This window comes from Acomys minous, assembly GCF_964271855.1.
Source record: "Acomys minous genome assembly, chromosome: 19".
In the NCBI taxonomy this organism is placed as follows: domain Eukaryota; kingdom Metazoa; phylum Chordata; class Mammalia; order Rodentia; family Muridae; genus Acomys; species Acomys minous.
This window is the reverse complement of record NC_140499.1, coordinates 33,348,233-33,374,775: the sequence shown is the minus strand read 5'-3', so window position 1 is coordinate 33,374,775 and position 26,543 is coordinate 33,348,233. Positions and strand designations below refer to the sequence as shown.

General features: G+C 42.5%; 1 protein-coding gene across 3 annotated transcripts in view; it reads left to right on the top strand.

Annotated features, from left to right (window-relative positions):
* The first annotated feature begins 1,861 nt into the window (after positions 1-1,861).
* Positions 1,862-26,543, top strand: part of TRPC4 (transient receptor potential cation channel subfamily C member 4) — a 163,488-nt gene continuing 138,806 nt past the window's right edge. Inside the window, exon 1 of one of the 3 annotated variants that reach the window (XM_084768321.1) lies at positions 1,862-2,575. The gene's annotated coding sequence lies outside the window, so the exon portion shown is untranslated. Of the gene's footprint in view, positions 2,576-19,554; positions 19,654-26,543 lie in introns of those variants that run through there. The other 2 variants (XM_084768323.1, XM_084768322.1) reach the window with 2 other exon arrangements.

The window sequence follows — 26,543 nt, the reverse complement described above, 5'->3', positions numbered from 1 at the left end:
TAGAGGGTTTTTTTTTTTTTGGTTATTGTTGTTTTTTTGTTTTTTGTTTTTGTTTTTGTATAATTGCCGATCATTTCGTGTATCATGAGCTCAGCTATCACAGTCAATAATCACACATGCTGAGGCTGAGGAGGTTTTGTGGTGGACAGCTCTTCCTTCTAGTGGACCACAGCCTGCTAAGAGCAAGTACCTATGTGCCTTTTGTAATCCTCAGTGCTTTTTTCCTCTTTTCCTTTTTTTTTTTCTTTTATTTTTATTGCAGACTCATAGCCACCTTTCTTCTGGGAAAATAACAAATTAAGGAAGACCATTAAAATACCTGCCTTTGACATTATGATAAAAATGATTTCTTCTGTAAAGAAGAGGCCTGAGAGAGGGTGTGTGCGTGATCTAAATTGTCCTTTATTGACTTTTTTTTTCAAGCATCTTTAAAGGTGTCATAAGGACCCACACACATGGCAGTCTGTACTCTAGCTCAAGCATTTCCTCAATCACTGTCAGCTCTGCTTTTGGTTCTTACCCATTTATTGATCATTAGGAAAACAGGATTACAAAAAATGTGTACAAAGTTTCACTTGCAGCACATAAAACAGATGTCTCTCTGTGTGTGTGTTTCCCTTTCCTTGTTCAGTCGAAAGAAAGTTCAGATGTCCTGACAAGTTCATTACCATGTCTACAGGTAGACATGTTTTGCATATTTTCCTCAGTGTTTAATGCTAAGAAAAGAAAACTGCCTTTGAAAACGTTGACAGGTGTTTGTGGGGAATGGTAAGAGAGATTCAGGGAAGGGAGGGAATCCTGTTCTGGGCAGGCTTGTTTAAGTGCGTTGTAAAGGCTTGAGTGTTTTGTGGGATGGACTGTGGGGTTGTGCTCCTTCAAAATCAGAGCAGGGGTCACGCTGACCCATGGAAAGAACTCTTAGCTAGCGAGAAGGGAATGACAATTAAAACAGCATTTTGAAAAGAAAAACAAAGAAAAACACCTGGTCCTTCACTCCAATGAGTAAGCCAACAAATCCTTCTTACTCTGTAATTACCCTTTCAAAACCAAAAACAAACAAAACAAAAAAAAACCCCCAAACCCCCCCAAAAAACACAAAACAAAAAAACAAAAACAAAAAACAAACAAACAAACCCCCCCCAAACCAAACCAAAACAACAACAAACCCGCAAAAACAAAAACTTAAATAAACAAATAATCCCTCGACTCATTTGAACTTTAGAAACGTGAAACAGGAGTAAATTAATTACTGCTGCTGGATGCCACAGGCAAGGGGGAAGGATGCTCACCACCTGTGTGCTTTGAAAAGGAAAGAACCTGGAGAGAAGACGGGTTGCAGGAGGCTGAGGCTGTTCAGGAGATGCACTGCCAAGTTTTTCCAGGTCTTGAGATCATGACCGGACTAAGGCTCCGGAGTGTGGCAAGCTACATGTAACTTTCCACCTCTGTACTGTGATCTTATTTTTGTGTATGAATAATACACAGGCTGACCAAGAGATAAGCTGTTGTCTTGAAATTTCAAGATAAGAGTTAAATGTGTTGAGTCTAGTGACAAGCACACGCACCTGCAGCCATTAGGACCTCCAGCTCACAGGTTGGCCCGTGATTTCGGATTAAATATATGGGAAACTTGGTTTCCTGCACTAGTTTTCAGAGGGAGCCAGGTAGGGTGAATGTGACGCTATAGTTTATCATTTATTTATCGCCAGTCTGGGTTGTTGACAATAGAGGCAAGCACATCCCCGAACTAGCAAGGGAAGTGTGACACCTTGAGGACAGGAGAGGGGGTGCCAGGTGTCCAGGGCAGCTACAAGAGTTGAGGGAGCTCGGTGGGGGGGGGGGGGCGGCGGCGCAGATAGACAATTTGTCCCATCAATTGACCAGCTGCATGGGTGTTTGCTTAACGGTAGGAGCAGGGATTTCCAGTGTTGAGTCCGGTTGCCAAGTGAAGTTCGGCATCCTTGCTGGGCCCCACCAAAGCGGATCTCTGTCTGCCAAGCCTCCAAAACCTCGGGGTTGGCCCTGACCACCGACTTAACAGGGGGCCTGCCAGCATGGGCATGTGGCGAGCCACCCGGCTCACTGGCTGACCTGGAGAGATGCTCCCTGGGTGGCATGCTGAGGCGCTTGTGGGTCCTTTCTACCGGTTCTTGGGGGAGGTGCGTGGGATGCGCATCTCCGGCTTTCGGGCCGACCCAGGGTGGGTGGGGGCGGTCCTCCAGGCTTCTCAGTGGCCACCTTTGGAACGCAACTTTTCCAGGGGGAGTGCCGCGAGGAGAGCATCGGAGCCGGGTGGGTGAGGCTGTCGTCCTGGGCACCCCGCCCCCTCTCGGGCCGCCCCTCCCCCGCGCCCCTGCTCCGGCTCAACAGCATCCTCACTCCGCCCAGTTCCGTGCCAGCTGCGTGGGCTCCGGCTTCGTGCGGGTTTTTTTCCCCGTGGAAGGCACCAAAACTCGGTAGCGACTACGGAAACCCCATCGGAACTGACCAGCTGCGCTAGCACCAGGCACAGCACTGGTGCCGCGCGCCTGCCAACCCAAGCGGTCACTTCAGCCACCAGATTGCAACTTTGCAGGTAAGAGAGGGTGCAGTCTGCGCGCTCCAGATGCTGGCCTCGCATTTTGAATACTGGTTAAGTTTCCTAAGCCGCCTAGGAAGCAGGCTTCCCCGCGGGAGGCGGGCGTCCCTGGGGTGGGGTGGGGGGGGCAGGTACGTGTCATCAGGGTGCAGCAGCTTTTTAAGGTTCTTTTTAAAGCTTGCCTTTTAAGGTTCGGGGAAAGGCTTTTGCGAAGCTTTCTGTTGAGTGACCCGGGCAGAGGGGGAGTTTGGGGGTCCTCCCAGGCTCTCTCTGAATCTCACTGTGAGTCAGGGGTGAGGGCAAGGAGCGAACCCCCTTGTGCGATTTACATGGTAAACAAAGGACCAGCCTTTACGCCCCGCGGTGCTGGGGAGCTTGGTGCTTGTGTTCAGCCTCCCATGTGTTCGGAGAGCGTAGAAAAGGCAAGGTCTTTGGGCACATATGGTGAGCCATAGGACTTTCCAACGGGCACCAAGGATGCGGGCACGAGGGGAGGGCAGCGATCGCTGTTCTGTGGGTCCATTCCCCTCTGCGTCATTTTCCTTCTGACAGAGCAGCCAAAGCACTTTTACGCCTATAGTTAACTGGACCAGGTTTGGTGGTTCCTAGTTCTCCTGGCAACCAAGATTCCAACTGAGCCAGGGACCCTGCTTGTTACTTGAGTAGATTGCTTGGACCCATGGAACAACTTGTTGTTTCCAGCTGCGAACTGAGCAGCAGCCTTTTGTGACTCCAGAAAGAGAGAGGACTTGGTAGAACTGGACAGAGGGACCAGAGACCTTGTCATTACGTTGAGTGTTCACTAGCCACTGTGGTGTGTCCCTGTTGTGGGAGATTTCTCAAGGGAGCCCTACCCGTTAAATTCTGGGGCTATAAAATGCTATCAAGTTAACTTACGGAGTACGTGAACAAGCCAAAAGAGTGGGAAGAGGGAAGAAAAGCCTTAGCTGCGCCTTTAAAATGAAATTTAGAACAGACTTGTAAAGCTGAGATAAAATAAACCACCGGAGCTCACAGAATTGCTGAATTTTCTGTCGTAGTTATCACAACGCAAAGCGCTTAAAAATTCTTTTAAGAGGTATAAAAGATTTAGCAGAGGATTTTTTTTTAAAAAGACTCAGACACTGGGAGTAGGAGTTGGCGGTTTTGTTAACCATGTTACGATTTGCTATTTAAAGTTCTATTTGTAACGCCTACTTCTGTTCATCTGCACAGTAAACCAGGAAACATCAAGTATTTGAGAGAAACAAAGTAGTAAGATACAGGGATAATTCTGTCCGAAATTTAGAATTAGGATCAAATTTGGGCTTGACATGGTTAAAGTAAATGAAGATCTTTAGAATCTCCATCGATGCTGGTGCTGGTTGTTTACAGACAGGGCCAGGGCCAGAGGGGGGAGGTAAATGGATACCAAAGGATATGTGGGTATCTTGGATTAATAAAGGTTAGGATAGGTGGCAGGAGAATGAACCGGCATGATTTCCCGTTAAGACAGTAGTGCAGCTTTGCCCTGCCTGAACTTTGATCGGAATCTTTACGCCAGCTGGCCAGAGGAGGGATGGTAGATTAATGCCAAGACAGGCAGAGAGACAGAAAACGGACAGCTTGCTGGAGAGGGATGCACTAGAGTTACCTCCTAGTCCTTTGAGATTTTCAAGTGCGAACTTAGGAAAGTTTATCAGTTAAATCTGGAAGGTACATGTACGTTCCATCAAAGAAGCATCAATTATCTGAGCTGGACAGAAAACGAGCCTCTCTTTAGTTAACCCTGCCAAGCATGGAGCCTTTCTGAGAATCTCCCATCTTAAGAAATGATGTACATCTCAGTTTTCCTCTTTACAGCCGTTCTCAAAGATAGGAGTGAGGCTAGATTGACAACTGTCAATGTTCAATACTCCTATGTTGTTTATTCTTGGGTTATATTTATTTCTAAGAGGCCGAGATAAAAAATGTATAAAGTGGCTATTTCAATGATCAAAACAGTCACAGGCCAAAGAGCTTAAAAAAAAAAAAAAAAAAAAAAAGAACCTGAGTCGGTTCGTACTTTAAAGAGACTTGGAACCACGAAGTGTCTGTTTCTTCCTTCTGTTTAGTGGATCTTTGAAGGTCTTTCTTGTTTAGAGTATACACTTCAAACCTTGAAGAGCTATATCCATCCAAAGAGCTAAAAACCTGCCTGGTCCAGCACCCACAACCAGAGGACCAAAACACATAAGCTTTCAGTAGCAGCTCACCATTCCTAAGCTGTTGTGTCATTTCAGGGTATGAGGGATGCACAAGGCAGAAGGCTGGTTTTCAGTGCTCAGTGGGTGCATCTACTGATATGTGCACGAAGCACATGGCATTAAAAACCTGACTTGCAGTGACCAGACTTAAACATCGATGTTTCTGAACTGATTATGACAGACAGAATCTCATATACACATCATATTTTAATAGTCACTGTTTTTTATGATAAAAATGATAAACATTTTTCGTCATCCAGGCACATGCTATCATCTTACTATATTTTCAGCTTGAGCCGATGAAGAGCTACAGTCCCTGTAAGAGTCTCTGCTTGTTATCTCTATGAATTAAAATAAAACCCCAAACTATGTTCATGGACATACTCTACTTGTATTCCCACTTCTATTTAAATTCCCATTTAATCTCCAGACTGATTTTTGGCAATTCAATAAATTAACATTGTATTTATTAGTTGCAGATTAAAATGAGGTCCCTACATAATGGATACACTGTGGCAAAGATAAAGATAGGCATGCATCCGTTCAATAACAAACTTACAGAGAACAGAGAAATCAGAGATTTTTATAAATGAAGATGAGCACATGAGAATGACAGAGGAGCCACTAGGACCACAAACCAGAGCTGAATGCTTTTTTTTAAAAAAATGTCATTGTTGGCTTTTTTTTTTTAAACAGGCTGAGTGAACGGAGAGTGGCAGGCTGTTACTTTTCTTCTAAAATCATCAGTACCAGACAGTTATGAGATCAGATTCGAGCCTATATCTTGACTTCCTAAATTGTGTTGTCTTGGCTAATTAGAAACTGGCCTCACAGACTTATTTAAGACCCATCGAATACCACAAGCTTTTATTAAAACGACTCTTCCTGATGTTGGAGTTGAGACAACCCAAAGTGAAAACTGTGGTTGCGCTCTATCCATTCTTGCCCCCACTGACGCTCGTGTGGACCCCACTGGACTTGGTCATTTATTCCAGTCTTGTTACAGTGTTGGCTCGCTCTAGGGTTGGTTAGCTTTAGTCTCCCCAAGTTTTCTGCTTCTCACCCTTCTCTTTGCACAGCTTCAGCATTTCAAGAGAGTTGAGAATACTTTTTTTTTTTTTTAAACCACAGACAGGCGCAACATGGCTATGTTTTTCAAATGAGCACGCATTTAGACTTGATTGTGGAGAACTTTCATGCGACAGCCACGACAACAACAAAGTGACCCAGGGGACAGAGAAGTCAGTGTAGGAAGAGAGAATGTCATCTGGAAAGCTAAAAGGTGAAGACGCTTTTACTGAAGATAGATCAATGTGAAGTTATCTCGTTCTACGAATTATTGGGCAAATGCAGTGAAGTATTTAAACTCTTTCAATAGCCCTGTGATGTTTCTGAAAGCTCAGCTTAAGAAAGGCAGGAAGGATGACAGTCCGACTATTTGACCTATTACTGTAGCCACGTTACACAGTATTCCTTCCAATGTTAGCTTGTGCACAACACTGCAATATCACACAGCGATGACTTCCTGAAATAGAATATGGGCACAGTTTTAGGCCCCAAGCTAGAATAAATTTAAAATTACTTTAGATACTATTATAAAAGTAGGCCTTTATCTGGCACAAAGCATTCTCTTTGAGAAGTAGTAACTGCAGTAAAATTAATGATAGGCCTTAATTAAATACTGCCTTTAGCCTGCTCATACCTTTTCAAAGAATTTGAAGAAGTCACCCTAATTAATTCTTTGGACAGGGAGAGTTGCAGAGGACAGGAGAGATGAAGAAGGGAGGGGCCCATATTTCTGGGCGCCTGTGCCAGCGCTCACTATCTTCCCTTCTGCTTTGAATTTGAAGTGTGGTCACTTTTGAGCAAGTTGGAAAAGAAGAACTGCCCAAGCATCACAGTTTGACTCTATGGTGACTCAGTGATGTGGAAGGAAAAAAATCCTATGCATACCTGTGATCTAAGCACTCAGGAGGCTGAAGCAGAAGGATTTTGAGTTCAGTAACAGCCTGGGCTATAGAATGATAGCTTGTTATAAACAAAACAAAACAAACAAACAAAAAAAAACCAACAAGCAAGCAAAGACCAAAACACCAGCCAACTGAACAAAAACCAAAGGAAGTAAGCAAATATCCCTGAAAAATAAAATTCTATTTTCACTTATTTCCTAAATACTAATTGTATTTTTCCAACTATTTATTTCTTTAGTATTTTGTAATGCTATAACATGGGAGTAGAACCCACATTCCTTTCACCAGGATACAACTGGAGACGACATCTTGAAGCGGAAGAGGAACTGAGCTGCTCAGCTCATGCAGGCTGCTGCCCTTTCTGTTTTCCCTGTGCTGGAGATTGAACCCAGGGCTTTGCATATGGTGCACGCACACTCCAGTGAAACCACAGGCCTCACTCGGGTTCTTGTTCTTCAATATAAGTATAAAACACATGGGATAAGTTCAAGATTACACATTTTTCATTAAATAAAAAGAGCACTTCCTCCTCCTCCTCTTCCTCCTGCTCCCCCTCCTTCTCCTCCTCCTCTTCCTCCTCTTCCTCTTCCTTCTTTTTTCTCTGTCCTGGACTCTTGTAGACCAGCCTGGCCTCGAACTCACAGTGATCCTTCTGCCTCTGCCTCTCCGAGGGCTGGGATTACAGTTGTGCAGCACTGCACCTGGCATAGAAAAGAGCTTCTTAGATGAGTTTTCACCCAAACCTCACTGTGTCTTAACTACTGGTAATATGCCTTCATGGAGAAACCAGTCAAGTTAAGACATGCTAGATTTATATTCCATTTACCACTGTTATATAGAGTGTTAAGACACCTGGCTTTGTCTCCATTTTTTTTTTCTGAAATTTTAACTAATTACTTTATGCCTTTTGGTATTTAATATCCTAGAAGATGCTTAAGAGTTGGTAGGATACATCTGGCAGTACATCTGGCATGGCATTTGTAAAAGGATATGTGCATTTGAAATGGAAAGATTATATACAAAATCTGTTGTCACACACAGAACGATAAATATGCCTTTGAATGCACATAATATTAAAATGAAATTTAACCCTAAAATGCCACCCATCCCCGTACATATTTACTGTCTGTCAGTAAATGAATAATTCAATAGGCAGATGAATGACATGTGGGTTTGTGAATTTTCTGGCAGAGTTCCCTATGTCTAGAATAACTTTTCTGTTCTGTTCCCCGTCAGACTTTTCTCACATCACTAACTAAAGGTTTGTTAGTGCCCAGAGCCCACATTACTGACTTTTGAAATTCTGTCCCCATGTCTCAACTATAAACATAGGCAAAGGCCTTGCTAGGTCTGCCTTTCAGGCATGTAAAGGCCTGCTTTGGAACAAGACAATAAACACCTTTAAGAAATGAAGATGTTTAGAAGTATGTGAGTTTGCAACAGAATTAATTTTTTTTTTGAGACAGGGTTTCTCTGTGTAGCCTTGGCTGTCCTGGACTCGCTTTGTAGACCAGGCTGGCCTCGAACTCACAGCGATCCGCCTACCTCTGTCTCCCATGTGCTGGGATTAAAGGCATGTACCACCACGCCTGGCTAGAATTAAATTTCTATAGATTTTTTTTTTTGCCTTTATAACTGAGTAGGGTTCATTTTTCATGTTTTCATAATGTCATACTTGTGACAGATGACTTTTAGCATAGTTATTTAATGAAGCCAACTTATAATAATATTCCCCTTACATACATGTGTGATGGATGCCACACAGTTCTTACACCGAAAAATACTTTTCCAGTGGCCATTCAACAGATAGAGCTTTAAGTCACCTAATTGCTGTGGGGCCCCTCCATCACAGGATTCCTGTAACTGATTGTGGGTGTGCTTTGATTTACATGTTGCTATGCCAGAATTCCTAAACTTTTCCTCTCCACCGAGCTATGAGGGGAGAAATTAGAAATGAAAGAGCCCAGGCACAGACGTTTCCCAGGAATGCATGCTGAACCAAAAGAAGCCATAGCCTCTGTCTGTGATTATATTTAGCAAATTAAGTTGAAAGTTCATGTCCTAAATTTGCTAGAACATGATGCTCCATTGTAGGAGGTATGGATGTTGTTTTTATTTTTGGTCTTTTTTTTTTTCTTTGAACTTTGGAAGTTACAAAACAAAGTTTATTGTCTTTAGAATCAGTGGATTGGGCTGCTCAATATTCATTCTTTTGAATAAGTTAAATAAATCAATATTTTCTCTGTTGCTCTGCTCAACAGGTTAAGAGTATTAAATGTATTTGTAATACTTAATCTGAATATTAAATTTTAATATTTGAATTAAATATTAAAATGTGTACTCTCAGTACATTTGTCTTTAGTAACTGGCCACATAACAGTATGAATCCTCAAAGTTAAATGGCAAGATGAGCACAGTGGCTTAGTGTGTGTTAGTCATGGGGTGAGGAACTCATTGAGTTTTAGGTATTGCCATTCTTCCTTGCTCCCTGTTAGGCAAAAGCATCGTTCATGCTGAAAAGAAGGGAAGATGGTGCCCTGAAGAGCACACTGAAAGCCACACATAGGGTGCTCTTCTGCAGCCATGGTAGTTGGCAAGTACACCTGATCATGTGGAATTTCACCTATATACAGGAACGTGTGTATATATATATATATATATACACACACACACACATCATATATTTATGTATTTGGGCATGTACACACACACACACATGTACGTGCGTGTGCGCACGCGCGCGCACACACACACACACACACACACAGACATTAAATAAAAAGTATGCTATCGAGACTGGCTCAGCAGGTAAGGGCACTGGCCACCAAGCCTGATGTCCTGAATTGTCTCCCTAGGACCCACATGGTATAAGGAGAGAGCTGAGTCCAGCAGTTGTCCTCTGGTGTCTGCATATGAGTTGTAGTAGTGTGTGTGCTAACAAACACATAAGCACACGCAATAAATAAATTTAACTAAAAAAAAAAGCCTATAGTGAACGAGTTTCTTTAAGGTGATTTTAAAAAGTATTATTTTTCTTGACCAGACTGCTCACCTGAAAGGAAGGCTCCAATGGCCTCTGAAATTAAGGAGAAGGAACATATATCATTAGACCTCTTTGTACACGCCCTGTAGAAATGAAAAAGCTGGCAGAGAGGAAGGGCTTGTTTGGCTCTCTGGCTCATTTTAACCTCACAGCTTAATGTTTTGATTTGCAGTGTGCAGGCGCTCGGAGAGCTGAGCTGCGTTTTCATTTAGCACTCCAGCACGTTCCCGGAACGGAGAGAACCAGCAAATGATTTTGCCCTTCTACGAATAAAGGATGCTTTAATGAAAAAGTATTTCATTATAATGGTTCTTATAATAAATATCTTTCCATCATGAGAAACATCAGTAGCTTCCACCTGAAAAGCAAGAGCTGCCTTGCGCTCCGTCTACTTTGCAGTGAACCACCAAGCCAGAGTTAAACACTAACTGGGAAGTGCTCTCCTTTGGGGCTTTGCACTTCCGTAGTTGAGAATTTTTACGATTATGTCAAAAGCTGCTCCTTTTAAGCTTAATAGTCATAATTGTTCACAAAATACCGAAGACCTGATTCAAGTCACAGTAGCTCAGTCTCTGATGAAGAAAAAAAAATATCTGCAAAGAAAACATATAACTCACTGAGAAAAACCTAAACAAACCAAGTGCTTGAGATGAGCCATTGTTGGGTACTATATATATATAATATAAAATATAACATAATATTATACATCTATTTGTTTATAATATGGAACCAGAGCAGGATTTATTTTAGCTTTTTTATACAGATCTAGAGGCAAGCTAAGATCCTCCCACTTATGGATATGATAGGATTGATTACGAGTCAAGTGTTGAAAGTGATTACTGAGTTCTCCTATTCCTTAAGCAGGTTGCATTCTTTTCCTTTTATAAGTGCTCTTGGGATTTGTGTGATTTAGCTGGATAAATTTAGTCATAGTGAAATAAGCATGCACTGAGCCAGAGACGGTGGCTGTCCTAAGGATGGCGTGTGCGATGGCTCATCTACAACGTTGCTAAGGTTTGTTGCATATTCTCTGTGTGCCCTCTGCTTGTTGATGGGCTTTTTGGTTTTTTAGTTGGTCCTGGGATTCAGATGCTTAGAGAAAAGCAGACAGGGTTGTCAAGCATAGCTGCGTGTTCCCTAGTACCTCACCCATGCCAAGCCTTTCTGTATGTAGTGATGGGATGGAGTTTTTACATGTATGAACTCTTGGAAAATTGTTGACAGATCATCCTGATAGATTATTGATGTTGAAATATTACTCATATTGATGTTATTGATTATAGGACATAATTTATTTTTACAAGTTTAAGAATTTAATTCCTACTTATACAATAAATGCATTCAACTTATTTCCTTGACACTTTTAACAACACTTTCAGTGTGAGGCAGTTATTTGAAATATAAATGCCAGATTAATCAGTACAGAATAAATATCGGCTTAGTGAGCCATTTTCTCTTTACCATCACCCTAGAATAGATAAAATAAATTGGAAGGATAGTATGCTTGTCTTTTGAGAATATATTTTCTGTGTTGAGCATCCCCACGTGTTTTGTATGGTGGAAGAAGCTTGAACTGGATAGATTTGTTCTGACATTTGAAAAACAGTTACTGGAGCTGACGAGATGGCTTGGTGCTCAAAAGTACTGCTGCTCTTGCAGTAGACCTGGGTTCAGATCCCAGCACCCACCTTGGCAGCTGAAAACTGTCTGTAGCTCCAGATCCAGGGGCCCTGCTGCCCTCTTCTGACCTCCATAGGCCCCTGAATGCATGTGATTCACAGACACACACTGAGGCATGCACATACACATAAAATAAATAAATGAGTGGTTAAAAAGGAAAGCAATCATTAATATCTGTTGTTTCCTTTTCTGCTTCATTTTTGGTTGCTGTGATCCCTTCACACACTCTCTCCAGACACTCCCATTCCCTCTGCGTTGCCTGCCCTTCTAAGGGGTTAAGAGGTCTCTTCTGTGTCTGTTAGTATATGCTGGCAATGAACTTTCTGGTTTTGATGATTGACTTTTAAGACATTTTCTCTCGTGTTTAAAATTCTTCTGATTGGGAGAGTGTCCTGGTCTAGAAACTCATTTCCTTTTCACACATTTACGGAATTCAATTCATACTTAATTCAGTTATTTCTGTTGACAAGTCAGATGTGATTTTGAATTGTTCATTTTTAGTTGTTTTTATCTTTAGTTTAGTTGTTTTAAATGTTTTCTGTAAGTATTTTATTTTGGTTTGTTTGTTTGTTTGTTTGTTTGTAGGTTTGTTTTTTGAGACAGGTTCTCACTCTACAGCTCTGGATTGTTTAACAACTCCCTGTGTAGACATGGCTGGCCTCAAACTCACAAAGAGCTGCCTGCCTCCACCTCTCAAGTGCTAGGATTAAAAGCTTGGCCACCATACCCAGCTCAGTTTTATTTCGTTTCTAAAATAGATTTTATGCACATGTACGACTGTGCACTGCATGTGTGTAGTGCCCTTGGAGGCCAGAAGGGGGCATTAGATGCCCCTGGAACTGGAAATACAAATGGCTGTGAGCAATGCATCCTGTAGGTGCTGAGACTAAACCCAGGTCCTTGCAAAAACACTAGTGTTTTTAATTGCTGAGCATTATCTCCAGTCCCCACTATTTTACTTCTCTCAGCTATAAAATAATACACCTTGTATTCCTCTTGCTTAGCTCATAGAACACTTAATAAAGTGATTTGATACATGTCTATGGGTTTTGAAAAATCAGGGCTATTGTATCTTCATACACAATTTTGTATCATTATTTCTTTCTCCATAAAAGTGACAAAATATACATGTCTAGATTATTTTTTACTCTATGACATGCTTTTAATATCCTTTAATTCTTCTTTTAATGCATTTTCTACTGGTTTCTGCTCTTTGTGTCTTTATCTGGACATTTTTATAGTCCTGTTTTTCCAAATGGCGTGTCCTCCATACTCTGCTCTGACTTCTGTTATACTACACTCTTGGATCTCGCATTTTATTACTGGTACTCATATTTTCTTCAGTCTTCATAAGTTTCTCCTTATGACCATTCTTGAGTCTTACTTGTATTTAAAAATGAGAAGGGATAACTCCAATAAGAAAGTTATGCGTTAGTATATTTTCATAGAATGTTTCTATCTTTTTTTGTTTTAAGATAAATTGGATATGGTAGGAGGCTGGAGAGAGGGTCCAGCTGCTCTGGTACAAAGGGGCCTCTACCCCCACCATATGACCACAGCTTATCAGGGCTCATCTGGATAGCCTGCTTCTCCTTCTTCTGTGTGCCTGCTGGGTCTGCCCACCAAGGTGAAGTCATCAAATAAAGGACAATTCACATCAGAAGCAGTCTTCACTCCCCTCACAATTGTGGAGAATGAGCTGTCCATTGGCTAGATCTGAACAGGGGCTATAGGTTTACTGCATGCATTGTCCTTGGTTGGTGCAATAGTTTGTGCAGGTACCACTGGGTCCAGATCAGCCTTGTGGGGGTCTCCTGAACCTTCTGGGTCCTTCTATCCCCCTACTCTTCCATATAATTCTCAGTGCTCTGCCCAGAGTCCAGCAAGGAGTCCCAGCATCTGTCCTGATCCCCTGCTGGGTGGAGTCTCTCAGAGGTCATCTGTGTTGGGCTAATATTCACTTATGAGTGAGTATATGCCATGCATGCCTTTCTGGGTCTGGGTTACTTTAGTCAGGATCATCTTTTCTAGTTCCATCCATTTGCTTGAAATTTTCAAGATTTCCTTGTTTTTAACAGCTGAGTAGTATTCCATTGTATAAATGTGCCACAGTTTCTTTATCCATTCTTCACTTGAGGGACATGTAGGTTGTTTCCAAATTCTGGTTGTTATGAATAAAGCTGCTATGAACATAATTGAGCAAATGTCCTTGTTGTATGGTGGAGCATCTTTTGATATATGCCCAGGAGTGATATGGCTGGGTCTTGTGGTAGAACTATTCCCAGTTTTCTAAGAAAGTGGCAGATTGATTTCCAAAGTGATTGTATAAGTTTACACTCCCACCAGCAATGGAAGAATATTCTCCTTTCTCCATATCCTTGCCAGCATGTGCTGTCACTTGAATTTTTGATCTTTGCCATTCTGGTAGGTGTAAGATGGAATCTCAGAGTCATTTTGATTTGCATTTCCCTGATGACTAAGGACCTTAAACATTTCTTTTAGTGTTTTTCAGCCATTTGATGTTCTTCTGTTGAGAATTCTCTGTTTAGCTCCATACTCCATTTTTTAATTGGATAATTGGTTTGGTGTTCTTTATATACTTTGAATCTTAGCCATTTCTTGGATTAGGGTTGGTGAAAACCTTTTCCCAGTCTGTAGACTGTCATTTTATATCAACTTGATACAAACAATAGTCATTGTGAAAGACAGAACCCCAATTGAGGGACTCCACTAGCCTAGCTTGTAGGTAAGCCTTTGGTGCATTTTCTTATTGATGATAGATGTGAGAGTCCTAGCTCAGTGTTGGGATACCACCCCTGGCCTGGTTGTCTTTGGTGTTACAGGAAACTGGATTGAACAAGCCATAGGAGGAAGCCAGAAAGCAGCATTCCTCTGCTTCAGTTCCTGCCGTGAGTTCTTGTCCTAATTTCCCGGGATGATGGACTGTGAGCTGTAAGATGAAACAAACCCTTTCTTCTACAAGTTGCTTTTGGCCATGGTGTTTCATCTAAGTAGTAGAAACCATACCGAAGACAATGGGTATCAGAAAAATTACAAAGCTTTGTCACCTTCCTCTGGAAAGGTTTATCTTCTATAACAGACCTTCTGTGAGAGAGAGTCATTGTAAGCCATGAATTTGGGCAAACTGGAAGCTCATGTTTGGATTTGTGGCCCTGTGCTTTCTAGAACACAGGTTGCCTGGGCATTTTGGTATAGTTTCATGAAGTCGGCTCCTCCATGCAGGTTTGTGTGACAAGCTTCCTCTTACTGTAGCAGATACCCAGGGTAATAAATGCAGAAATAAAAGTTAGCTTTGGTCATGATTTTCGTGCTTCCAACCCATTACTGATTATCCTGGTTTTTGGTCCTGTGTCAGAGCATCAGGGCAGAATCAGCTGGGAGTGACAGCTGCTTAGCTTACATCTCAGAAGAGAAACAAAGGGACAGAGGAAGAGACAGAGACTCCTTCGTGGCCCCAGTGATGTAAAGGCTCCTCAATAGGATTATCTCTTAAAGATTTCACTCCAAACAAATAATACCCTGGGGTGAGAGCCAAGCTTTTAACACATGGACCCTTGGAGGAGACTAGAATGATAAATTTGGCCTCCTCCTCTCATGGTGTAATCACTCAGACTGCTCTCCTGAAGTTTTGTAGTTTTCTCTCTTCTTTCCTTCACTTCATTTTAAATAAGCATCTTAAGCAAAACCCACCAAGTACAGCCCTCACTCCTGGTTATGGAGTGTCTCACCAAGACTTGACGGACTTTGGTAGGTTTCCTCCGTCTAGGATGTTGGACCTTCAAGCCCCAAGGGAGTCAGAAACTCACCTTGTTTTTAGTCATGTGGCTTTTCCTAATGTTTTCAGAAGAAATGAGCCCACCAGCACAGCCTAGTCAGAAGTGTGGTGTTTTTATTTGATACTTATTTCAAAACATTAAGTTAGAATGTCTATGAGAAAAACTATATCCATATGATGAAATAATTCATAATTCAACCCACAGAGATAACTACAGCAATGACATAGATAATTTTTGGATCATTAACCTGCTAGTTTTTGTCATTGCCACCAAAATTAATGCCCTGTGTAAGTGACATTGAGAACTTAAAACCATTTGTGCCTAGGTGGCATTAAATAAGTTCCATGTGCAGTCATATTAATCTAGCACAAATAACTTCTAAGTCATAGCTCTTCTATGGAAAGCAGGCACACCATTAACTGCACAAAAAAGTAGAGGCAATATAAAAAAAAAAGTAGTAATTTGATCTCTTTGTCATTGAGCTGTGGTTTACAGGCCTATTGTATTATGAGCAAGCTTCTTTTGAAATAAATACAAAAAGGGGGTGCTAGGAATCACTTCTTGTGGTGCACTGGTTAAGGCTTGATGCAATGGATTTCCTGAAAGAGTTCATACAGATAGACAAAAACACTGTATTGAATGCAGATGAAAGGTTCTTTATAAACCTGTCTATAGTCACCCACCCTGTTTCTATCAACAATATCATTATTAAAACATTCAATTAATATATGTACTATATATATATATATATATATATATATATATATATATATATATATATATATATATTCAATGTGACCTGAATGAATCAGACCCTATTTATACTGTGTGCAGTGTGGATTGTTGTTGATATGTTTGTTGACTGGTTTTAAGTATAAACTAAGAGATGTAATATTGTCTTCCTTAACCACAGCAGACCACAACTGCATTTTACACTGCAGGGCCTCAGCTCAGTGCTGATGCAGTTAGAGTCAGGTTGGGAGTTTCGGTGTTCTAGAACTGGGCATACTAAGGGACGCTCCCACTCCCCAGCATTGCTTCTTCCAATTTAGCGTATGTCAAATTCAGTGAAACACCTCTAGATGGTCTGCCTAGAAGACCATGTGGAGTTAGATCTTAGACTCATTGCTTGTTGCTCATGCCCATAACGTTCTTATCATCAGCTCACAACTGATTGATTGACATGGTCCTTAACCTTTTGAAGCCATGTGTGCCACCACACAAAGGAGCTCACTGCATGGTCAGCAGCCTAAACTCAGATAGCCCAAGACAGATACAGGCTTCCTTTCCAGAGGGACATCCTGGCTCTCAGCACTGAGATTTTCCAAGCTGTGTGCATTTATTGATCTGGACCTTCAGGCCATTTTCAGTGACTGGTTCCTGAGAGAGAGTGTGGACTGGGGATGAAAATATAAAGAAGATGGAAGGGTTGGGATCAGGAAGTCTTGTGCAAGCTGATGGCTCATGCAAGCAAGTATATTAAAAGCTATAGCATCAGCCAGGTGAGGTGGCGCACACCTGTAATCCCAGCACTTGGGGAGGTAGAGGCAGATGGATCTCTGTGAATTCAAGGCCAGCGTGGTCTACAAAGTGAGTTCAGGACAGCCAAAGCAACACAGAGAAACCCTGTCTCAAAACACAAAACACCTGGTGACACTCAGAGGACGAGGAAGCAGGCTACCAGGAAGAGACTTGATAGGCTGTGATCTTATCGTGGGGGACAGGGTCCCCTTCTGTCACAGACATAGGGGAGGGGAATGGGATGAAAGAAGGAGGGAGGGGTGAATGGGAAGATACAAGTGAGGGGATAACAATTGAGATGTAATCTGAATAAATTACTTAAATAAAAACGAAAAACCCCAAAACAAATAAGCAAACAAAAAAGCTACAGCATCTTATAATGTGGTTTGCAGGGGGTAATAGGATGGAGTCAACAGAACACTGTACTGTGGTGGGATGTAGTCACAACTGAGCAAATCAAACAATTCCAAAGAAACGCAGGGTATCTCAAGTGCCTTGCAGATCAAGCATACAGTGGGGCTGATGACTCTAGTCTCTTCAGTGCTTGGGGGGGGGGGGGCGGGGTCAGGTTTATATGAGCTGAAACTAACTCCTTCGAAGCCCTGACCTCAACCTCAGACTGGACCTTGCCAAGTCTGGCCCTGGCCAAGGACACGAAACTAGCATTCTCCTTGTCCTTTTCGTCAGTTCCTTTGAGTTGAGCCTTGGACCAGCCTGGTCCCCAACATATTATTGTTCAGTAGCAGTGTGGGAAAACTGTAGCTTCCATCTCAGTTGTGATAGCAACATAGGCTGGATGGAAGCCACGTTAATCCAAAAGCTCACTTTACCCCATCAGCATCCTGGATCTCCGCGGCTACACACACAGATTCCAGGGAATTTACAAGTTTCCTCTAGGTTCTGGCAATGCTCTGTGGTGACGTCTCAGCCAGCTTCCTGGTATATCCCGAGGAACATAAGCAAATTTTCCCAGAGGTAGTGGGGCGCCTTCTAGGAGCTAGGAAGCCAGCTTTTACCAGGCACCAACTTAGCAGACACCTTTATCTCAGCCTTCATTACAAGCAAGTAAGAAACAGGACCAAAGCCGGGCGTGGTGACGCATGCCTTTAATCCCAGCACTCGGGAGGCAGAGGCAGGCAGATCACTGTGAGTTCGAGGCCAGCCTGGTCTACAAAGCGAGTCCAGGACAGCTCAAGGCTACACAGAGAAACCCTGTCTCAAAAAACAAAAAAAAAAAAAACAAAAAAAAAAAAAAACAAAAACAAAAAAAAAAAAAAGAAAAGAAACAGGACCAAAAAAATTCTGTTGCTTACAAACCATCCACTTCGTGTGGGACCAATATTCAAATCTTTCTTTCCTTTCATTTTCCGATGCTTTAAACTTGATTCACAATAAGGTTTGCTTCCTGATTTAAATATTTTGCCTGGGTACCACACATAAAATTGAGAAATCACTCAGCAGGGTTTTCATGCTTATAGTTGTTTTTTTTTTCAGCTAATGATTATTGTATGAAGAAAATCATACAATATGTATCCTTTTGAGGCTCCTTTCTGTCCCTCAACACAGTGCCTGTGAGATTCCTCTCAGGGCGTTGTGGGTATCGACAGTTTGTGTCTATTTTACAATCAGTATGGATCAACCACTCACCCTTTGGGGAACATTGGCTTACCTCCAGGTTTTGGTTATGTTTTGTTTTGTTTTGTTTTCCTGTCACCAATAAAGTTGGTGTAGCCATCTGTGTGTGAGATATCTTCGTTTCTCTGGGCTACCTGCCCAGTGCGTAAATGTTGACTCGTCATGTTTATGTCTTTAATGAAGTGCTGTTTCTCAGAGTGTCTCCCCTCACAGTGTCCCTCTCCACAGTACCTCCCCTCTTCAGAGGTTCACCGGCCATGTCTGAAGGATCTAGGGTTTGCACCTCTTACCAGCAACCTTGGGTATTTAGTTTTTTGTTTTTTTGTTTTTTTTAATTTCAAACACTCTATTAGTGATCCTCCAGTGTGGTATTAATTTGCATTTCACCTGTGGTTAACTATGTTGAACACCTTTCTGTATTCCCTGTTGCCATATGGATTCCTTTTCAAGTTCCGTCCATCCTTTTGTCCTTGTCCATTTTCTAACTTTTTCATGTATGTGTATATGTGTACACACACACACACATACACACACACACACACACACACATATATATAATTTCCTGTACTAGATATTTACTGGATACTGGCAGGCAAATATTTTCAATTACATAGATTGCCATTTTTCATATTAATCCTAGGAAAATGTTTTAGTGTTGATGAAATCCAGCTTACCAGTTTTTCCACCTGTATCATCTTTTTTTCCTGCCCCTCCTGCCCCTTTCAGTGCTTGAGATTGAACCTAAAGCCTTCAGTTCACTAGGGGAGGCAAGCACTTTACCACTGAGACATATTTACTTTTGATGGCATACAGGTTTGTCATAAAATAATATATACACACTTCATTTTGCAATATATATCTGTTATATATGCACACACATATTGCACTATTGAGTACTATATGTTTACTATATATGTTTACAATCATTCTCTCTCTCTCTCTCTCTCTCTCTCTCTCTCTCACACACACACACACACACACACACACACACACACACACACACCCCAGGTACCTGAAAGTAATGATGAAGAAACAGCATTTAATAATTGATGGATTTCTTCTAGAAGCAGCCTGCATTTTATTCAATTTTTTATCATCCTGGAGTTTCTACTGACAAGACCATGGACAGAGTTGCAGAAGAAAACACAAACATCAAAACACGGGAAGGTGCATTTTATCTTCTGGTTGCAGAAATTCTGTGTAGGTAAAGTGTGTGTCTTAAAAGTCATCATTTAGACCTAACCAATAAAAATACCATATTTCAGACTCAAATGTAACTGGTTTGTACTAAATTTTCTGAGAGAATGGGAGATTGTGATTGGTAGAATTTGATTGTTTAGCAACACCTGAGAGCTGTGGTGGTGCCATTGACGCCTCACTGGCAGCTCTTCACCGCTAATTTGATTGAACTTAAGAGCCACCTGGTTTCCGTAGTTCGGGTATGTGTGTGAGGAAGTTCTCAGATGCTGTGAACTGAGGGAGGAAGACAGACCCAGTCTAACTGTACCATTCCTTGGGTGGGAATTCCAGATCACATTAGGAGGAAAGAGTGGAATGGTTGCCAGATCTCTGCTTCTTGATTCACTGAAATGTGAGGGGTTGCAGCTGCCATGCATTCCGCCATGTCCCCACCTTCCTGTGGCCTCTTCTGGCCTCTGCAGGTACCCCGTGCATGTGGTGTACAGCCATGCATGCAGACAGAACACCCACCCACATCAACTAAAGTTAAATATTAAATTTTTAAAAAGCCTGTCAGGGAGGGGGCCAGAGGTTAGGGGAAGAGTATTCAGAATGCATTATACACACATATGAAATTGTCATAGATAAACTGAAACCCTCCAAAAAAAGCTCTATCAAAAGGAAACAAAAACATTTATTTAAAAATATTTCTAGCCTTTCTCTCCCTTTCAGAGGCTTTAATTAAACTTGTATTTGAGTGATTGGATGTGTCCCCTAGCTCACTATTGGGTTTTTATTCTAAAATTAATTTTCTCTATGCTGATTTGTGCCATTTCTTTTAAAAATACTTATTTTCAGTGTGTGTGTGTATGTGTGTGTGTGTGTGTGTGTTGTGCATGTGTGTGGTATGTACATGTGTGTGGGTTGTATGTGTATGGTGTATGTGTCTCTGTGTGTGGTGTGTGCATGTGTGTGTGTATGTGTCTGTGTGTGGTGTGTGATGTGTGTGTGTGATGTGGTGTGTGTGTGTGTGTTATGCATGTGTGTGGTGTGTACATGTGTGTGGGTTGTATGTGTATGGTGTATGTGTCTGTGTGTGTGGTGTGTGCGTGTGTGTGTGTGTCTGTGTGTGGTGTGTGATGTGTGTGTGTGTGATGTGATGTGTGTGTGTGTGTGTGTGTGTGTGTGCTGGTGCCCATGGAGGCCAGAGGCATTGGGCCTCCTGGAGGTGGAGCTGCAGACAGTTATGGTTATGGGTGATGGGTGTGGACTTTAGTCCCCTGGGAGACAGTGTGCCCTAACTGCTGACTGTTCTCTCCCTCTCCCTGATCTGCATAAATTCTGTTACTCTGCATATAGATAATTTCTTTAAGCATCCACCTGCCATGAGTCCCATCCTCATGTATGCATTTTCTACCTCTAGGATGCCTGTTTCATCCTTCTGAGCCCTTCTATGATTCTGCTTAACTGCCCGGCCATCCCCACTGTCTGGGATAGAGCTATAACAATTTTGATACCCTTTTCTTATTTCTAAGTTTAATTAGACGATAACCATCACAATTGGTTGGATGCTGCACATTTTTATGTCCTCGTAAGTAACCTTGAATTTTGTTCTGCAGATTGGTTAAATTACAAAGGACAGACTAGATCTCACTGGAGCTTGATCACATGACATAGGCAAGGACCAACTGCATGCCTCTACCACACCAGAACCTTCTTTGTAGTTTACCTTTAGCCCAGCAAATTACTCTGGTTTTCCACTCTTGCAAGAAGGACCCATCCCTGGCCCTCTGTGAGTGCTCAATACTATTCCTTCAAATCCTTTCAGGAGATTCTACTCCTCGCCTGTGGTCATTCCTCACAGTTTATGTTGATGGTCTCTGCTCTGGTGAGAACCCTCTCCCCACTCTGTGTCTCTGTCTGCCATCAGGTGCAGCAGCCTGTGGCCTCTAGCCTATTTCTGGTTCTCTTTCTGCAAATGCTCTTTCTCATTCTCACTCTTAACTGACTAAAGGGGCCTGCCAACCTTGTGAAGAGATGGTTCTTCATTTTTGTTACTATAGACTTTTATAGGATCGCATTTTAGCTATGAATGGGGCAAGATATAATCTAGGTAGTGTGTGTTGTGTCTCGGCTACCCCACATAGTCACTTTTCCTGCAGTGCTGTGTCAGCGTTGTGGGGGTGTGCAGGAAATTAGTATGCTAGTATTTTTATAGCATATACATCAGTTACTTTTAAAAAGAAATCTCAAGAACTGTATCATGAATAAATCTTTTTGTTATTTCTCTGTATTCAGATACAATATCTAAAAGATCTGTTGTAAAATTATTGGAGTGGAAAGACAAGTAAATACATAACAATTAGAAAAAAAAGTAACACAAGGCAAGAGACTTAATCCTCTTTTAGCTGAGCTAAACAGTCTTACCACGTTTCGATTATTGTAACTTTGGTGTTTACGTAGGTTAAGAAGAGCTTACTCTGATTCTTCAGGGGCTGACTACCCATCCGATGTTGGCCCCTCTCTCTACACTGCTAACACGATTCTGTCAGCTCTTCGTCTCCAGTTACAGGAAGGTCAGTAGTCACATTTTTTTTTTCAGTAGTCAAATATTAAAATCCACACCAAGTCTTACTATCGTAGGTGTTTAAGTTTCCCCCAAACCTATTTTCTGGTAACAGAAAATTATATAAATGGCAAAATGTTAGTCAGCTCATTAAAAATGTCCACATGATATCCTGAGCCTCACATCACAAGAACGGCACTTGCAGGGAGAGTTGTCTGTGAGGGACTGAGAAGGAGGCCAGAGTGAGGTGCTGCTTACGGGGGCCTCTGATGTCTACAGGTGAAGAGAGGCAGGACTGGAAAAGGTCCGACAGAAACAATTAGCTGCGCCTTGGAGTGGATTGCAGTGTATCACATTAGGGTCCCTTGACTCAGAACGTAACTGGACGTGAAACTGTGGTGGGAACAGGCCACTGTGTGGATGGTTCTAACACAGCTAAGGCAGTGACTGCAAGGAGCTGACAGCTCGAGGCTGTCTCTGAGAAGCCACACTCTGAGAACTAAAGCAGTCAGTCTTTCATTGGTGTGCATCAGAGGCCCACCAAAATGTCTTCTCCAAACCCTTAGTGCCACTTATCCCAAGCTTAGCACTAGAATCGCCTTGTTCATGCATTGTATACCTTGGGCATTGGCTGCTGCAGGAGGCACCACACTCCCCACTTCTAATGAGTCTCACAGCATCTACCTGTGCGTCCGGAGACACACCTGCTAATGCTTTCCTTTTCAGTTTCACTGAAAGAATTTTTAAAGGGCCATGGTCTATTGTCATATCGGTGAATCATTTAAATCACACTCTGTGACTGTAATTTGGAGGCGAAGCTTTGAATATGTGGATTATTATATCCCTGGGAGCTGTCTTCCTTGTTTTCTTTCATTCTGAATAGAGAGATCCATCAGAGGAGAACAAAGTAGAGAGATGTGAGAAAACTATGACCTTACCACCTGACAGGGCTTAGGGGTCGGTGACCCAGATGTCAAAAGTGTCTTTTGAAAAGTATAAAAAAATTGAAATCAAGAGCTTTGAAAACTTAAATTAATTGACACCCTCTTAATATAATGCTTGAGATTTTAAAACTTTTCACTAATCACCTTGGACTGGGCACTTTTTTCTCCCATAAAACAATTTTCCACTTCTTTCAGAAAGAGAATTTACACAAATAAAAGCGATGAGGGCTCATGGCCCATGTGGGATGGAAGGAGAAAGGCTGACATCTGCTCATTTCCCCCTTGACATGGCAGAGCACTGAGGATCTACTGAGCTAGCCCAAGGAGCTGAGCCCCTTTGTGGGTTAGAACCACAGCCCTTTCCAGAGGGGAATGTTGATGACAGAGGGAAAACAAGTCTTCAGGAGGATTTGTAGGGTTCATGGTAGCAGATATTTTTGCTAGACAGGGTACTAAGTTTATGATTATGACTCAGGTATGATAGAAGTCTAATTATCTTGCTCATTGTTATTATTTCATTGAAGCTGAAAAATGAGTGTGACAGTGTGTTTGAGTGTGTGTGTGTATGTGTGCGTGTGTGTGTGTGTGTGTGTGTGTGTGTGTGTGTATGTGTGTGTGTGTGTATACCTCTACACATGTGTGTAAGCCAGAACAGGGCATTGCAGATCTTATCTATTACTCACCACCTTATTCCTTTGAAGCAAGTTCAGTCCCTGAACTTGGAGTTCGATTTGTTCAGCTAGGTTGTCTGCCATCAAACCCAGCCATCCTCCTGTCTCCACCATGCCTGTCTCCACCACACTCTCCGTCGTGCTGGAGTGCAGGCACAGGGGACCAGGTGGATGCTGGGGTACAACCTCAGGTCCTCATTCTTGTGAACCAAGTGTTCTCGACCAGCAAATATGTCTCTAGTCCCAGACATGATACTTTTGAGCATCTCTAGTTTAAGATGCTATTTGTTTTATTTTTTTAAATCTGGACTGTTTGAATAGAAATGAGTATTATTTACCCTGTAGATGCATCTCTAATTCTGAGCATAGCTGGTGGCCTGGAAGGATCTTGAAGCCCAAGTAGAGTTACTGTACCTGGTTAGCTTGAGTGTGGGGAAAGACAAGATGGTGTTTAGGTCATGAAGTTTTCATCAGCTACGGGAGGTACAGTGTAACCCTTGGCAGGTGGTTCTGTGTGCTAGAATTCTGGGAAGGCACTGGAGAATGAGCCAATGAGCAGCATTCCTTCATGGTCTCTGCTTCAGTTCCTGCCTGAAGGTTCCTGTCTGGAGTGACTTCCTCAGCTTTGCTTGCTTGATGATGAGCTATGGTGTGTCAGGCACATTAACCCTTTCCCTCCCAAGCTTGCCTTTGGTCAATGTTTTTATTACAGCAACAGAGAAACAAAGTAGGACAGTGCCTTGGAAGTCATTTTCTGTGTTGTTCTTGAAGCATGCTGCTATGTTTTTTGTGGATCTTACTGCTTTGTATTCTTCGGACCATTCTCTGAGATGTTCACCTCAGCCCCTTCTAAGAATGGGGTGTTAAGTCATCACACCCAGTGCCTCAGAGCCTAAGATGCTAAGAGAGAAGGGGTAGAGCTCCTGCAGCAGGGTAGGGAGAGGTGAGCCCGGATCTTTTTATACTTGGTACTTATAAAGCATTCTTTCTCCCCATTCCTCAGATTGCTTTGAGGAAAACAGTAGTTGTGAGTATCCTTTGACCACTTCTTTGAAGACAGCTCACCTCAAACTAACTCCTTTGTACACCACACACAAGGACTGCCTTCACACATTAGCAGCACTCACTAGATGCCTTACTAGAACCAAGGGGAGGAACATTTGAGACATGTTGGTTGTAGAATGGTTAAATGTCCCCAAAGCACTCGTGAGGAAAGCTTGGTCCCAGCCTGTGGCACTGCGTGAATGAGACAGAACTTTTACAAGGTTGGGCCTCATGGGCAGCAATTTGAGGTCATTTGAAGTGTGCCTTTGGGGTGCATAGTTGCACCTTAAACATCGGTTCCCTTCTCTTTACCTCTCTTGCCTGGCTGCCCTAGGTGAGATGGCTTCTCTGCCATGCGCATTCATGGCACTGAACCTCCCTAGACATCCCAGAGCATCTGGGCCCATGTACTGTGGACCAAAACCTATGAAATCAAAAGTCATAGCATTTCATACCTATAAGTTATTTGTCCTGGGAACTTTGCCACAGTGTCGAAAACTAACCCAGAGAAATTAGTTTCCTGCACTTTACCCACAGAGTTAATAATTCTGGTGTTTTCAGTTCCCTAGCATGTATGCTTGCTGTTGTATATCTTTGAGTTTTTCTCTCTACCCTTCCCCCTACCATTTTGAGGTAAGATCTCACTGAATATCCCTGTCCACCTTAGAACTTGCTGCATAGGTCAGGCTGGCCTTGAACTTGCAGACACCCACCTGCTTCTACCTCCTGACTTGGCTTGGGTGAAAGCCAGGACCTCCCTCCTCCAGTGGATTTGACTTTCTCTAGTAATGCTGATGACCTGAAGTCAGAAAGGACCTCTGGGCAACAGTGCCAAACAACAGAGCATCCTTCTTTTCTTTTACCCAAGATGCAGGATTATCTTGTTTTCTGTTGGAAGCTGCTTTGTGGCTTCCACTGACTTCGAAGTGATCAGATTGGAATCACCCTGTGTGAAGTACTGCCAATGCTAGCAGCAGGGCCATTCAAACCACAGTTGCAGTGGAGAGCAGGGGTGAAGTGTGCAGGGTGTGGAGCCTCACGACCTGGGTTCCAATCCCGTTCCATCTTTAGCATTTGTACGGCTTCGGGGGAAACACTTGGATCTAACAGTGTGTGTCTCTGCATCTGTGCGGTACTAAAACCCTTCTGACACACAGTGAGTAACACCAGATGAGCTATGTAAAGCACTGGCAGAGTGCCCAGCGCATACTAAGATCTATCGACGGTTTGCAGCCACTGTTGTGGGTCCCTCAAGAACTGATCCTGTTAGGGAGCTAGAAAGATAGCTTAGTGCTTCAGAGCACTGGTTGCTCTTCCACAGGACCTGAGTTCAGTTTCCAGAACCACATGGTAGCGCACAAGCATCTGAGACTATAAGGGAATCTGATGTCACTGCCTGCGTGTGATGATCAGACATACAGTTGCAGGCAAAACATTCATATGCATAAAAAAGGAAGAAGAAAAAGAACTAACCCTTTTCCTAAATGTGTTAAGTGTGTCTAAAACATCCTAGTCATCACAAATGCCATTGCCGGGGTTGACCTTTCTATACAGTTGGGATACTTTTGGCTTTTAGTTTTCATCCCTGAGAGTGACACTCAGCTAGGAGATGAAGTCCTTAGGTGTTTCTGCCAGGGCTTCTGTTAGCCCTGGAGCCTTCATTTGACCTGGTTGCTGTGGCTGAGTAGTG